Here is a 12088-nt window from a genome sequence, read left to right as displayed (position 1 = left end):
TTTTCAGCATCCAATGAGATGATCATGTGGTTTTTTTCTTTCAGTTTGTTTATATGGTGTATTACATTGACAGATTTTCATATGTTGAACCATCCTTGCATCCCTGGGATGAAGCCTACTTGGTCTTGGTGGATAATTTTTTTGATGTGTTCCTGGATTTGGTTAGTCAGTATTTTATTGAGTATTTTTGCATCAATGTTCATGAGGGAGCTTGGTCTATAATTCTTTTTCTTTGTTTCATCTTTGTGTGATTTGGGCATCAGGGTAACTGTAGCCTCATAAAAAGAATTTGGTAATATGCCTTCTGTTTCTATTGTGTGGAACAATTTGAAGAGTATTGGTATTAGCTCTTCTTTGAAAATCTAGTAGAATTCTATGCTGAAACCATCTGGTCCTGGGCTTTTTTTTTTTTTTTTTTTTTTTTTTTTGGTTGGGAGATTTTTAATGACCGTTTCTATTTCCTTAGGGGTCATTGGTCTATTTAAATAGTATATCTGGTCTTGATTTAACTTTGGTATGGGGTACCCATCCAGAAAATCATCCATTTCTTTCAGATTTTCCAATTTTGTGGAGTACAGGTTTTTGAAGTATGACCTGATGATTCTCTGGATTTCTTCATTGTCTGTTGTTATGTCCCCATTTTCATTTCTGATTTTGTTAGTTTGGATGCCCTTTCTCTGCTTTTTGGTTAATTTGGATAAGGGCTTGTCTATCATGTTGGTTTTCTCAAAGAACCAACTCTTTGTTTCAATTATTCCTTATATTGTTTTTTTTGTTTCTATTTTATTGATTTCAGCCCTCAATTTGATAATTTCCTGGCGTCCATTTCTCCTGGGTGAGTTTGCTTCTTCTTGTTCTAGAGCTTTCAGTTGTGCTGTTAAGTCACTAGTGTGAGATTTCTCCAACTTTTTTATGTGGGCATTTAGAGCTATGAATTTTCCTCTTAACACTGCTTTCATGGTGTCCCATAAGTTTGGGTATGTTGTACATTCATTTTCATTGAATTCTAGGAAATCTTTAATTTCTTTCTTTATTTCTTCCTTAACCCATTGGGGATTCAATGGGCATTATTCAGTTTCCACAAGATTGTAGGTTTTCTGTAATTTTTGTTGTTGTTGAAGTCTAACTTTAAGCCATGGTGGTCTGATAAGATACAGGAGGTTATTTCAGTTTTTTTGTATCTGTTGAGATTTGCTTTGTGATCAAGCATGTGGTCAATTTTGGAGAAGGTTCCATGATGTGCTGAGAAGAAGGTGTATTCTTTTGTGTTATGGTGGAATATTCTGTAGATATCTATTAAGTCTATTTGAGTCATAATGTCTGTTAGTTCCCTTATTTCTCTGTTAAGTTTCTGTCTGGCAGACCTGTCCATTGGTGAGAGTGGGGTGTTGAATAAATTGCTAAGGTATCTGTAACCTAGGGAGAAGCAGCTGATTGCCTTCTGTTAGACTGACAAAGTTAGAGTTAGTCTAGTCATCAATGTGATCAGAGATTTGAGAAGGATTAACAAAAATGACAGAGAGTAGACCATTGTCCATACCTACACTGATATCTCAGGCTCCTGTAATCTCCAGGGCAATGAGTGTAGAGGTAACAGGACAACAGTCTTGGCTGCTAGGCACAGAAGATGAGAGACTTTACCTGTGGAAGAGGAAGACAGGAACTGACCTAACTTTGTCTAGAAAAAGTAGGGCTATCAACTCTCCAAGGTACTACTTGGTCACAGTTCAAGCCAAGCCCTGGAAGCAAGTGAGGCCAAGCCCTGGCAACAAGTGAGACATTTTAGACAGTCTTTCTTGGTGGTCAGTTATCACACTCTAAGTGGAAATGTCCACTGCTGTGTTTATTGTCTTCTTGGGGGGGGGCGCATTGCTAGGATCTGGGAGTCCCTGTCTGTCATATAAGTTTAAATATCTTAAATGCTATATTCAGCAAATCTCTGACAGTTTCAGGGCCATTATTTATTAATTATACCTGAGTTAAACAAATAAATCTTTCCTACATTTGAATATAAGTACTTAGCATGACTATAAGTATAGTTTTGAACATCTTGAGGCCAAGCAGTTCATACTCAGAGGAGGAGAGAGAGGGTGCCCAAACAAAACACGGCTGCACGGAATTTCTAGAAGCTCCAAGAGGGAGCTGAGAGGGACCCTGTAGTGGTCCAGACAGACTCAGGCTTACAGAAGCTGCTGGAGGAGCTCTGCCCTGGGGAGGAGAGGCCTAGGACAGCTTAAGGAAGAGACAGGACAGGCAGCTCCAAGGGGAAAGGCAGCTTTAGGAGAAAGCTGAGAGGAAAATATGTGGGGACCGTAGCCAGGCGCTGGGAGATGATGGCAGAGTGGGACCACGGGCAGGACCACGGGCAGGACCGCAGCCAGGAGCTGGGAGATGATGGCAGAGTGGGACCACAGCCGGGCGCTGGGAGATGATGGCAGAGTGGGACCACGGGCAGGACCACAGCCAGGAGCTGGGAGATGATGGCAGAGTGGGACCACAGCCAGGAGCTGGGAGATGATGGCAGAGTGGGACCGCAGCCGGGCGCTGGGAGATGATGGCAGAGTGGGACCACAGCCGGGCGCTGGGAGATGATGGCAGAGTGGGACCACGGGCAGGACCGCAGCCGGGCGCTGGGAGATGATGGCAGAGTGGGACCACGGGCAGGACCACAGCCAGGAGCTGGGAGATGATGGCAGAGTGGGACCACGGGCAGGACCACGGGCAGGACCACGGGCAGGAGCTGGGAGATGATGGCAGAGTGGGACCACGGGCAGGACCACGGGCAGGACCGCAGCCAGGAGCTGGGAGATGATGGCAGAGTGGGACCACGGGCAGGACCACGGGCAGGACCGCAGCCGGGCGCTGGGAGATGATGGCAGAGTGGGACCGCAGCCGGGCGCTGGGAGATGATGGCAGAGTGGGACCACAGGCAGGACCACGGGCAGGACCACGGGCAGGACCACGGGCAGGACCACGGGCAGGAGCTGGGATATGATGGCAGAGTGGGACCGCAGCCGGGCGCTGGGAGATGATGGCAGAGTGGGACCACGGGCAGGACCACGGGCAGGACCGCAGCCGGGCGCTGGGAGATGATGGCAGAGTGGGACCACAGCCAGGAGCTGGGAGATGATGGCAGAGTGGGACCACAGCCGGGCTCTGGGAGATGATGGCAGAGTGGGACCACGGGCAGGACCACGGGCAGGACCACAGCCAGGAGCTGGGAGATGATGGCAGAGTGGGACCACGGGCCGGACTGCAGTTTCTAGGGGGAGGCAAGAGAGAGAGGCTGAACTGAAGCAATAAAGGACTGTGACAAGAATTCCCATCCCAAACAGAATGGGAAACTTGTCAGAGAGAAAACGCTCTGACTCACAATGGAGAGCTGTCCTTTCCCACATGACCAGGACCCAAGCCAGGCAAGGGAAGCTTCCTTGCATACTAGTGTGGCTTTTGTGGTATTAGTAGACAAGGCAGAAAGCTCAGGGTAACACTTATCCAGTAGAGACTGATGAGAGACCAAGGAAGAATGGAGACAGTAAGTGTCCCTAGTAGAGCTACCCAGATGGGTAAGGCAGGCCAGAGCCAACAGAGCAAAGACAAGTGCCCAGCTGGGTGACTTGGGAGGGTGTAGAAGGCACCGGCACTTACGGCATAGACAAAGAGAGGAATATTTATAGCATGTGGAAGGGAGAAGTAGCTGAGAATCTGAGGTCAAATTTGATGGATGACAGGAACCAGCAGAAACAAATGATCCATACATATCTTAGGAGAGTCAAATCGACAGCTTGATTCAGAGAGACCAGGTTCTTTAAAGAGAACTCATACATGGCAATCCTGAGGTTTCTGCACCAGATGAATGAAAAATAGAAATAAAAAGGGAGAAGATGGCCACTCCTAGGTCAGGTGGAAGAGAATGTTTATTGTAGTAAAAAGGAGAGCATAGACAGAGACATCTGGGAGAGTACGGAGTGAATATGACCCTGAGCCAGGACATACAAGCGGGCAGGGTAAGGGAGGGCCAGGAGGCCACAGACAAAGAGCCCAGGAGAATACAGGGTGGGTTTATTGGAGGAAGAGTAGCTAAGTAAAGGGTAGCCCAGCCCCTGGGCTGGAGAAGTTTAGGGTAATGAGTGGCATATGCCATCCATACCCTTCAACAGGACTGATGGATGCTGGGAGAACCTGGCAGCCAGACCCTTTTTTTTTTTTTTTTTTTTTTTTTTGGTATCAACTGAACCACAAAAAGGCTCTCAGCCTGGAAATCAGAGTCAGGGGAAAAGGTTATAGGAGGGGTCAGCGTAAGATGGGAAGGACTGAGAGGATGGCAGGGAAGACGGGTCAAACTGGGTTTACAAAGAGCTCCAATAAAGTCCCATGTAGACGAATTTCTAAGCGGTCTTATTAAATAAAAAACACGGAGCCAAATATAGGGGTAAAAGCCTTAGAGAGATCAGGGAAATAGTGACAGCCACCAACCTTACCTCTCCAGCTCTGCAGCTCCCCAAAGGCCACCACTTCCTGTCTACTCAGCCTTTTATTGCCTTGCTGTTCTGCCCTCTCATTGGCTCTTAGCCCAGCTACCTCACTTCCTTGTTACTGCCTGTCTGTACAGACCTCCAGGTCTCTAGAGTTGGTACTGGGATTAAAGGCGTGTGTCACCACACTTGGCTCTGTTCCCTAGTGTGGCCTTGAACACACAGAGACCCTGCCTGTCAAGCGATCAGATTAAGGGTGTGCTACCCCTGCCTGATTTGTGTTAACGGCTTGTTATTTCCTCTGATCCCCAGGCAAACTTTATTTATTAACATACAAATAAAATACCACCACATTTCAGCACAAATAAAATATCATTACAGTCCCAAGAACCAAAGTTCCATCCATGGAGCTTGCACTACCACAAAATACCAGAGGTCTTTGCCGCAGGAGATGGGAGTATACAGCAGGTGACAACTAGTGTGTGACGAGTCGACCCACCAGATGTAGAACTCCCTGATGATGGGGATCCCTGTAGCATAAATCCTAATTGGGCTTAATAAAAATCTGGAGCCAGATATCAGGGTGAAAGCTGAAAGATCAGAGAAACAGAGCAAGCCACAGCCACCACCCCTTAACTCACCAAGTCCTTGACCTGAAAGAGAATGAGTTCCTGTCTCCTCCCACCTCATATTCCTTTCTCTGCCCAGCCATATCACTTCCTGTCTCCACCTTCCTCATGTTGGGATTAAAGGTGTGTGATCCCAAGTGCTGGAATTAAAGGTGTGTATCACCATTGCCTGACTTCTTTGTTTAATCTAGTGGCTTGTTCTGCCCTCTGATCTTCAGGCAAATTTTATTTGTTCCAAATATCACCACAGAGCCCCACCTGGCAAAGCTATGGGGTTATTGGCTGTGGAAATCAGTTGTTTTCTGTAACTTTTTCAGGTGTCACTGCTATACCTCCCTAATAAGAACAGCTGTGGGGTGCTTTCCACCACCCTTTGGTGGTGTGTTTTACATCTCTGGGCACACATTTATCTGTGTATTTCTGATTATGCTGTATAATTCTGATGAACAGAAATATTACCAGAATATTTTTCTTTACTGACACAGGAAATTAATAGTATTCTCAGTCTCAAAGACAGCCTTTTACACATTTTGCAAAGACCTTAAAACTAGTCCAAAACAGACCAAGCTATCCCTACAGAATATACACAAAGACTAATTCCCAGGTGTTGTTTATTGCTAAATCAAAGCCAGACTGTTTACACTGAGATTGGTTTCTTGCAGTAGCTCTCTTTCTGCATGAACCCTGACAGCTCAAGGCCCAGCCAATTGTTTAATGTGGGACCCCTCACCAACTTAGAGCTACGTGCATGGGTCAATGTAATATTACTAGCCTAAGAGAATCTACATGACCTACCTTGAGTTTTGAGAATGGTAGGGCCCTGAAAATGTAACTTATGATTGTCCAGAGTTGTGAGGGAGCAGCAGCAGTGTGGGGAGAGACAGCTGTGTAGAGCTCTGTGAGAGCTGCTGCAGAACGTGAGTGAAGCATGTGCGTGCGTGCGTGTGTGCGTGTGTGCATGCGTGCGTGCGTGCGTGCGTGTGTGTGTGTGTGTGTGTGTGTGTGTGTGTTGGGTGATAGATGAAGAAGAAGCCTGAGAGAAGTGTGAGGGAGGGAGTGGGTGAAAGAGTGTGTGAGTGAGTGAATAATGTAAAAGAAAGATGTGTGAGAGAGCTGTGTGAGAGAGCCGCTGCAATGTGAGGAGCCGTGCCTAGGAACTGTGGAAAGTGCTGTACGGTGAGAGATATGTGTACATGAGATGTTTAGCTGTGGCTGGGTGGAGATTTGTAACTGTGTGGAGGCAAGGAAGATGAAGCTGTATAGAAAAGAGATGTAGAAGAGAAATTTATGTAAAAGAAAGATGTGTAGCCATGTGAAAAGTTGTATATATGTAAAGATATGTAGTTGTGTGTATAGAATGTAGCAATGTGGAGATATGTAGCTGTGTGGAGACAGAAAGAGTCAGAGACCTTTTTTTTTTTCTTTTTCCAGAGCTGAGGACTGAACCCAGGGCCTTGCGCTTGCTAAATCCCCAACCGGAGACCATTCTTAAAATGAAGTAAAAGAGAAAGTTAACATCAGAAAGCATGTGTGTCAGATAAATAGCAATTTACTCCTAAATACCCTCAGATAGAAAAAGTTTAGCCCTCAGATAGTTAAGAATTTTTCCTAAGCCCTCACTGCCTTCATGGATTTTCTTACATTACCCTGGAGGTGGCCTTAGAGCAGGCTCTCCATAGGCCACTGATAGGTCTCAGATGGATTGGTAGTGGTTTTGCCTGTACATAGCTTAGAGTGTGTCCATTCTCCCAGAGTAATGAGCCCAGAAAAGGTGGAAGGAGGGCTTTCTGCCTAAAAGGTTCCCAGATTTTGTCATCAAATAAAAGAAAACTGAAGCAGAGAGGCAGACAAACTCAATCTCAACAGGCCAAGGCTGCTGTATTGGAACAGTGAGAGCCTGCTAACATCAAAACCACAGCTCTCACCTTTGTTTTTGTTTTTCTATTAATTAATTTTTTAAATTTTTTTTACATGCTGATCACAGTTTCTCCTCCCCCTTCTCCTCCATTCCCTCCCCCTTACTCCTCTCTACCCTCCACCATCCATCTTCCTCCATCTGCATTCAGAAGGGGTCAGTCCTCCCATGGGTGTCAGCAAAGCAGGGCTCATCAAGTTGATGCAGCACGAAGCTCCTCCCCCTGCATCAAGGCTGGGTGAGGCCTTGGAAATAGCATGGAAATAGGTCCCCAAAAGCCAGCTCGAGTGCCAGGGACAGGTCCTGCCCCCACTGCTGAGAGCTGCACAAAGAGACCAAACTATGTAACTGTCACATGCATGCAGAGGGCCTAGGTGGGTCCCATGCAGACTCCCTAGCTGTCAATTCAGAGTCTGTGAGCTCTGATTAGCTCAGGTCAGCTGTCTCCTTGGGTTTCCCTGTCATGACCTTGACCCTCCTGGCTCCTACAGTCCCTCCTCTCTCTTTCAACTGGACTCCTGGAGCTTGGTCCAATACTTGGCTGTGGATCTCTGCATCTGCTTCCATCAGTTACTGAATGAAGGCTCTCTGATGACAATTAGGATGGTCACCAATCTGATTACAGGAGACGGCCAGTTCAGGCACCATCTACACTATTTCAAGGAATCTTAGCTGGGGTCATCCTTGTGGATTCCCAGGAGTTTCCCTGGTACCAGGTTTCTCTCTAACCCTGAAATGCACCCCCCTCAAGACATCTCTTCTATTATTTTCCCCCTCTTACCTGCCACTAATCCACCCAACCCAATCCTTCATGTTCCTATCCCCACATTTCCCCAACCCCTCTCTCCTACCCCCAGTTTACCCAGAAGATCTTTTCTATCTCCCCTTCCCAGGGAAATCCATGTGTCCCTCTTTGGGCCCTCCTTACCTAGCCTCTCTGGGTCTGAGGATTGCAGCATGGTTATCCTTTACTTTATATCTAATATTCACTTATGAGTGAACACATAACATATTTGTCTTTCTGAATCTGGGTTACCTCACTCAGGATGATTTTTTTTTTTCTAGATCCATCCATTTGCTTCCAAATTTCAGGATGTCATTGTCTTTTAGAGCTGAGTAATACTACAGTGTATAAATGTACCACATTTTCTTTATCCATTCTTCAGTTGAGGGGCATCTAGATTGTTTCTGGCTTCTGGATAGTATGAATAAAGCTGCTATGAACATATTGAGCAGATGTCCTTGTAGTATGGTTGAGCATCCTTTAGGTATATGCCCAAGATTGGTATAGCTGGGTCTTGAGGTAGATTGATTCCCAATTTTCTGAGAAACCGCCATACTGATTTCCACAGTGGCTGTACAAGTTTGCACTCCCCCTAGCAGTGGAGGGGTGTTCCCTTACACCACATCCTCTCCAACAGTGTTTTTTGATCTTGGCCATTCTGACAGGTTAAGAGTTGTTTTGATTTGCATTTCCCTGATGGCTAAAGGGTGTTGAACAATTTTTAAATGTATCTCAGCCATTTGAGATTCTTCTGTGATATGTAAAATTAAATTAAATTAAAAAATAAAAAAAGAATTTATATTAAAAATATAATAAAACACAAAACAGAGTTCTCTATTTAGATCTGTACCCCCATTTTTATTAGATTACTTAGTATTTTGATGTCTATTTTCTTGAGTTCTTTATATATTTTGGAGATTAGCCCTCTGTCAGATGTGGGGTTGGTAAAGATCTTTTCCCATTCTGTTTTGTCTTATTGGCTGTCCTTTGCCTTACAGAAGCTTTTCAGTTTCAAGAGGTCTCATTTATTAATTGTTGATCTCAGTGTCTGTGCTACTGGTGTTCTATTCATGATGTTGTTTCTTGTGCCAATGTGTTCAAGGCTGCTTCCCACTTCTATCAGGTTCAGTGTAACTGGATTTATGTTGAGGTCTTTGATCCACTTGGAATTGAATTTTGTACAAAGTGATAGATATGAACCCATTTGCAATCTTCTACAAGTCAACATCCAGCTATTCCAGCACCATTTGTTGAAGATGTTTTCTTTTTTCCACTGTATAATTTTGGCTTCTTAGTCAAAAATCAGGTGTTCATAAGTGTGTGGATTTGCATTGGGGTCTTTGATTCAATTCCATTGATCCACATGTCTGTTTTTATGCCAATACCAAGCATATTGTTACTACAGCTCTATCATAGAGCATGAAGTCAGGGATGGTGATACCTCTGAAAGTTCTTTTATTGCACAGGACTGTTTTAGCTATCCTGGGTTTTTGTTTTTCCTTATGAAGTTAGTATTGTTCTCTCAAGGTCTGTAAAGAATTGTGTTGGAATTTTGATGAGAATCGCATTGAATCTGTAGATTGCTTCTGGTGAGATTGCCATTTTTACTGTTAATCCTGCTCATCTAAGAGCAAGGGAGATCTTTCCTTTTTCTGTTATTTTCCCCAATTTCTTTATTAAAAGACTTAAAGTCCTCATACAGGACTTTTCATTTGTTTGATTTGAGTTACCCCAAGATATTTTATATTATTTGTGACTATTGTAAAGAATGTTGTTTTCCTGATTTCTTTCTCAGTCCATTTTTCGTTTGTATATAGGAGGGCTACTGTTGTGGGAATTTGATCCATTCAGCCAATGGTATTGGGGTGACTAGCCCTAGTCCATGGTCTTGTCTGAGTATATGACCAGAGAAAAACTAAGGAGGAGGGTCGCACTCACGAGGAGGAAGCGGAGCCAATTCATTCTGTATTTATGGTTGTGTTATCCCATTTCATCCCTTAATAAATTATTGACCAGACTTCCGTGGGTTCTCACTTCACCTGGCACCCATGTGTCCTGAGCTCAAACAGCCCAGAGGCTAATCCATGTGGCCTGCCTGAGCACAGCAGGCACTATGGCTAACCTGTATGGCCCACCTGCCCCAGGAGCCATGCAGCAGATGAGCCCAGGACACTCAGCCCATCTCCTCAGCCTGCCCTGGTGTTCCAGGATGAGATCCCCACCTAGCACTCCCAGCTCCCTAGCACTCCCAGCTCTGTCACCCCAGCGCCTTCTGGTCAACTGCCTGCTCCAGTGCCCTCTGAGCGCACCTGCTCCACAGCTTGGACCTCCACAGTCTGAGCAGAGCATTGCTCGGTGGTTTCTCTAGGAGTGCCCGCACTCCATACACATTCTGCTTCACTCAAGCTCTAGGGCAGAGCCGGGTCCAGCCTTTGAGCACCCACTCAGCCTGAGGATTCTCAGCTGCTCCCTCTAAGCAAATTTGTACGGTGTAAATAATCTGTTGTGGCCTGGACATATAATTCTTTTTCTCCCCATCCCCCTTATGGGATCCCTGCAGTCCTGCCTAGCACTCATGAGTTCCAGATGGGGGCCTGGCCTGTGTGGGATCTTAATCCACAGGACAATTAGCTCCTTGAGCCTAAGTCAGAGCAGCTCCACAGGCTCTCCCCTGACCTGTTTTGGTGCCACAACTGCGACACCTGCTGACCAAAGATTATTATTACATCCTAAAAAAATCAGTTCCACCTGCTGGTCAATCAAGATTATTACACCTATGACAATTCTCCGAGGATTTTAACTGAGGTAAATTACTTGACAACTTTAAACGCTAAACAAATAAATAATAAATGAATAAATGAATGAATAAATGAATAAATAAATATGAATGAATGAATGAATAATAAATGAATAATAAATGAATGAATAAATAGTAATAATAAGTAAATAATAAATGAATGAATAAATAAATAACAATTTATAAAACCTTTCCGATGCCAATAGAGGGAAATATCACTATGAAGGCAATTAGGACCCTGCTCATTTCTACTATGGACAGGATGCTAGTAGAGATAAGCAACCTAGCTGGGATGGACACATTTTTAGCTATAATGGTTATTAGTCTGGCAATTCATATCTTATCCTTAAAGAAATGGCTTGATAACGGTGCCAAAAATGAGAAACTGACTAAAATGATGTGGAGTTTGCAGAACGGTAATGAGCTATTGATTGGAAAAGTTCAAAACATGGAGAAGAGTTATAAGAAATTGAAAGAAAGAACACTGGATTTGGAAGGTAACATGCAAGCCATTAAGATAGTCACTAAGGGAGACAAAACAGCTTTGGAAGATAAGATAAAAGCTTTAGAGGTTTTTATGAATGAAGAGAACAAGAAATTGACTGATCTTATGAAGGCTTTAGAACAACTCACTGTTCAGAAGATTCAGGCCTTACAAAAGGCAACTACTAGTAGATTCCAAGCCTTAGAAGAACTTATTAGAACTGATAAGAAGAGCATTCAGATACAAACAGAAGAATTTAGAGGAGAGTCACCATTACCTTATAGAATTAGAGATGAGTAGCCTAGGGTTGTGAGCACACCTGCCATGATTTATTCTGTTACTGTTTATGAAAGGCCAGTAAATGACAGTTATCCCAGAGGATATGCAGAATGTAAATGAGAACCTATACATATGAAAGATTTAAAAACCATTAAACATATGTGAGGCAGATGTTGAATACATGGTCCTCTAGGAACAAAATTACTCCAAACAACTGGAATCGATTAGTTGCAGCAGCATTGGAACGCTAATTGAAAGTTGAGGAAATGCTAATTGAAAGCAGAAGCTAAGGCCCTTAAATTCCAAGGTAAGATTAGAGGTTTTGAGATTTCCCAAGATCAAATAATTGGCAAGAGCCATTTTGCTGATGTAAATAGTCAGGCTACATTTGATGAACACATCTTGCCCCTATATTGTACAACAGCCTAAATGCTTGTGATAAGATTCAAGAATCAAAGCCCTCTCCTCATGCCTCGCCCAAGACTGCGGCCCGGGACGGCAGAGTTGCCCAGTCTCTTGCAGTGGGTCCTGAGGAGTCGTGACCCCAACCCCCAGCGTGGGCATTAAGGCACACCTCGCCTCTGTCCTGGGATGGACGGCTAGTGCCAAGTCTGGGTGGGGCTCTGCAGTTGTGACAGGCTCCTCCTCCCCAGCCCCCCCCCCCCACCCCTGCCCCCACCCTCCTGCACTAACCATGCTCCTCTGGGCCCCTGAGCCTGCTCCTA

This window comes from Onychomys torridus, chromosome 4 (assembly GCF_903995425.1).
Source record: "Onychomys torridus chromosome 4, mOncTor1.1, whole genome shotgun sequence".
NCBI classification, from domain to species: Eukaryota; Metazoa; Chordata; class Mammalia; order Rodentia; family Cricetidae; genus Onychomys; species Onychomys torridus.
This window is presented reverse-complemented; position numbering follows the sequence as displayed.